Source organism: Chinchilla lanigera, unplaced genomic scaffold (genome assembly GCF_000276665.1).
Source record: "Chinchilla lanigera isolate Chin_1 unplaced genomic scaffold, ChiLan1.0 scaffold00041, whole genome shotgun sequence".
In the NCBI taxonomy this organism is placed as follows: domain Eukaryota; kingdom Metazoa; phylum Chordata; class Mammalia; order Rodentia; family Chinchillidae; genus Chinchilla; species Chinchilla lanigera.
Window position 1 is genome coordinate 6,779,182 of NW_004955442.1, and position 4,191 is coordinate 6,783,372.

General features: G+C 45.6%; 1 pseudogene; it reads left to right on the top strand.

The window, feature by feature from the left end:
• The first annotated feature begins 2,092 nt into the window (after positions 1–2,092).
• LOC102025626 lies at positions 2,093–3,300 on the top strand (annotated as a pseudogene).
• The last annotated feature ends 891 nt before the right edge of the window (positions 3,301–4,191 follow it).

A 4,191-nucleotide genomic window follows, 5' to 3' on the forward strand; every position in this document is an offset into this window, starting at 1 on the left:
TTTGAACTTGTGGTGATCCTCCAGCCTCATCCTCCTGACTGCTGGGATTGTAAGGGTGGGCCACCCTGCTTAGAGTATCTCCAGCTTTCTGTCCACATGTCTTCACACGTTGAACCTGGATAAATGTTACCTATCTTCAAGCCAGTGAAATCCAAACCCACATGTCCGTGGTGGCACACACTGGGATTCCCAGCCAGAGAGAGGAGACTGAGGTGGGAGGATGACTTGAGTTCAAACCCAAGGTTCAAGCTCAAGGGCAGCTCTGTGAGACCCAGTTTCAAAAGCAAAGCAGATTTCTGTTCACAGCTGTGACTGCTTTTTAAGAATGTAACTTGTTTTTAGATTATATTTGCATTTGTGACTTTATCACCAGCCCCTGTGACGTTAGAGATTCTGGTTCAGGTACAGTCAATCTATCCCCTGCAGCAGGACTCTCTGTCAGCATTCACCCCTCTCTGAGCTTTCTGAACCTCTTCCTCTAAGATTCCTCCCATCTTGTCTCAGCAGAGAGAAGCACACTGACAGTGAGGTCACTCCTGCCTACTCCGCTTCAGGATTTTATGGTTTTTTTATACACAATTATTTCAGAATAGAAGCTGGTTTCATTGCCAGGTTCTTTTTTGAACATATTTTAACTCCCATGTGAACAAACTGTCCAACTTAATTTTTTCATAAAATTAAACTTTTCTTAAGGTCAAATTTATCTCTTGCTATGAAATGATGAGTTGCCAAATAATTGAAATCATTTTAAATGTTTTGCTCATATTCTTGTTTTATAATTAAAGTTTACATTCAGTGTGAAAAACAAAACAAAGCAAAGCTGGGCGTGGTGGGGCTCACCCCTGTAACCACTGTCCTCTGGGAGACTGAGGTAGGAGAATGCTGGTTTGAGCCAGGTCAGGGCAACTTAGCAAGACAAGGGAGACCCTGTTTCCAAAGAGAAACTTTGAAGAAAGGAAGGGGGATGTACATCAGCAAGAACACTCCGGGTTCACAAATCCCAAGCCCTGGGATTCCCTCCCTGAGCTCCCATCTCCTGCATCCCATTAGCACCTTAGCTGCGTCCCAGGAAGATGCGGCATTTTGGACTCTCCTTCCCACCCTCGCCCTCCCTTGCCCTTATCCCTGTGTCAACTGGGTTCAAATGACACTGCTGGTGAAATACATTTCATTGAGTATCCACTAGATATCAATTTCTGGTTCTTCCCCATGTGTGTTTTTGGTTCTGCTCTTTGTCATTTACTGAGGGCCTATCAGTCCTGAGAGATATCTGTCATTTGGATTTAGTTACAACACAGTGAATGTGCACCAAGGCGGTATCACATGGAAAAGGCTGCATATTCTGAACAGGAAGAGAAGTATCCCCGCCTGCGTGTTTGTCCCAGTTTAGGTGCAGACACGGTACTCAGGGCCCCAGTGCACCTGGGAGGTCTTCCTGTCCCCTGTGCCTTCCTTCTAGAGGAATTTCTCGTCCAATCATTGCACATCTTGCTGCTGTGTACAGGGCAGGAATATTTGTCAGGATGACGGCACTTGAGCAAATGTGAGCTCCAAGTGGTGCCTTGCCACGGCCCCATGACAGTGTGGCCTGGGCAGAGGAGTAGGGGCAGATTTGTTTTGAGTTCTATGCAGTCAGACACATTCATGGGTGAGCACATTGGTGACAGGTGAGGGAGTGAGTGGGGATTTAGTATGTGGTGTCGAGTCACGCTGTAGACATATTTGCTAGTTATGTTTGTATGTGGCGGTGAGAAGGGCAGATGTGAGGTAAGTGGAAGCAATGAGATAAGTGGGGTGGAAACTCGGAGCCTTCTGCAAGAGTGCTGTACTCCCCATGCAGAGTCTCCTCAAGTCCTTACAGTAAAGCAGGTAGTTGAGGTTATGGGGACATGTGCAAGGTGAGGTTCACAATGGGGGTCACCAAAGTCAGAGAAGTGGAATGGAAACAAGGGCTGAGCACCGGGTTATGAGTGCTAAGAGTGCAGGGTTAAGCTGCTCCCAGTCACTCAGGTCTCAGAAGTTGGTGCTAGAGACTGGAGGATGCAGCCAGGGAGACGTGTGCAACCCCGTGCTGTAGGAAGATCCTGCAGACATGTCTCTGTATCCATCTCCTGAAGGTTTGAAGGTAGACAAAGCAATTCAGGCTCAAACCGCCTTTTCTGCAAGCCCTCCCAACTCAACAATTTTGTCAGAAGTTCTTGCCCCCGTCTCACAAGATGCAAAACTCTATTCTAGTCTATATCCAGAGCTTTCTCAATACATGGGCTGCTGTGTCCAATGAAGCTTTCAGATTTCCCAGGAGAAAAGACAGTGAGAGGATGGAGAAAGAAGGAAAAGAGACAGAAAGCTGAGGTCAGGTGGAGCCTCTTTCTGGATGGGAGGAAAGGAAATGCTTAACCACCGCAATGCATTTATTTATATGTTTTTCATGTGATGCACCTTTGCTTAACCAGCTCGCCTCTTATGCCCCCTGTTCTTGGCGCTGGAACACCTGTTCACCTGGAGTGCTCCATGCCCACAGGGCATTCCTTGGGCGCTCTGTGCTTTTGGCTCCATACATGTGAACAATCACTAGCTCAGCCACTCCCAACAGTGGGCCTGAGTTTAAATGAAGAAGTACTTTCTATGGTCTCTGGAGCACCAGTTCAGGAGAGGGTAGCATGACCTTCCAGTATGAACTATATGGTGGCTCCTGTAGTAGGTAATAATGTTGGAATTTGTAGAGCAGAAATAAAACAAGGGAATCATGAAGTCATTTTGTGTAAGGATTAAGATGGAAAAATTGGGCTCAGGCTTAAATCAGTAGATAATTGTGTATTTATTCAGCTAGTCCAGGATAATTCTCCAGTCTCATTATTTGGTCTGAGATTTGGGGACCAAGTCCTCCAAATCAGTGGTGAAAACTGCCAGGCTGCAGTTCTGATAAAGTACACAAGGTGCTCAAACAGGCTTTTGGAAAGAAGATTACCACAGCTCTTTGTGACAGGCAATTTGACAATTACCACGCCCAAGGATAGTACTGGACATGTTGGTTTTATGTTTAAAAATGGAAAAATAAAATCCATAGTGAAAGACAGTTCTGCTGCCAGAAATGTTCTTCTGACTGAAAATAGCATCTGTGAAATCAATGGACAGAATGTCATTGGATTGAAGGATTCTCAAATAGCAGACATACTTTCAACATCTGGAACTGTAGTTACCATAACAATTATGCCTGCTTTTATCTTTGAGCATATTATTAAATGGATGGCACCAAGTATTATGAGAATCCTGATGGATCACACCATTCCTGAGGTTTAAAAATCTTAGTGCAACAGAAACACAACTGAACTTCTCCAGTTTCCTACTTTGACAACTTTTGCATTACACATATGGAGCATTCCTGGTGCCAGGGAACATGTGCTGCATGAGCACCTTTCTCTCTTCTATCACGGCTGGGAATCTTAACTGTCTCATCTGATACCTTCTTCAGATTTCAAGATAGCCTTACCCTGGTTTTACACATGTGAAACTTTCAGAACTTTTACTGACTTTCCTAGAACAGCTTCTTTACCTGAAATCCTATGCTTTTGTAAACCATTGTGATTAGGATGAAGAATGCCAACTTAGCTTCATGTGAGAACCAGTCACACTTCTTCTAGGTAATGCATAGTGCTATTCATATTACTTTAATTCCATGGCATCTGCATTTTTCACCTGCTACAATAGTATATTTAGGATGGTTGCCTCCAATATTTTTTTAAAGTTCTCTGTGTGTAAAACAGCAAGTTACACTGGTTTCATGCCATATAAGCATTTGCAGCTTGCAAGAGATTATGACTGCATTTAAATTATATCTTCACTTAATATGCTTGACTGTCACCTTAATTATGTTAAGCATCTAGAATAAAAGCCAAAATATAGTTAATGCTGGCTTTCTAAAATCCAAAATATAGCTCTGTAGCTGCGGGTGGGGAGCGCCAGCCTTCTGGCTGGCTAGCTTCCTGCCTGCTGGCTCCTGCAGGGTGGGCCCCCAGCGCTCGGGGAGCCTCGGGTGGGGAGTGCCGGTCTTCGGACTGGCGACTCACTCCCGGCCTCGTGGTTCCCCGGAAGGAGGGCTTCCGGCGCACAGGGAGCTGTGGGTGGGGAGCGCCAGCCTTCTGGCTGGCTAGCTTCCTGCCTGCTGGCTCCCACAGGGTGGGCCCCCAGCGC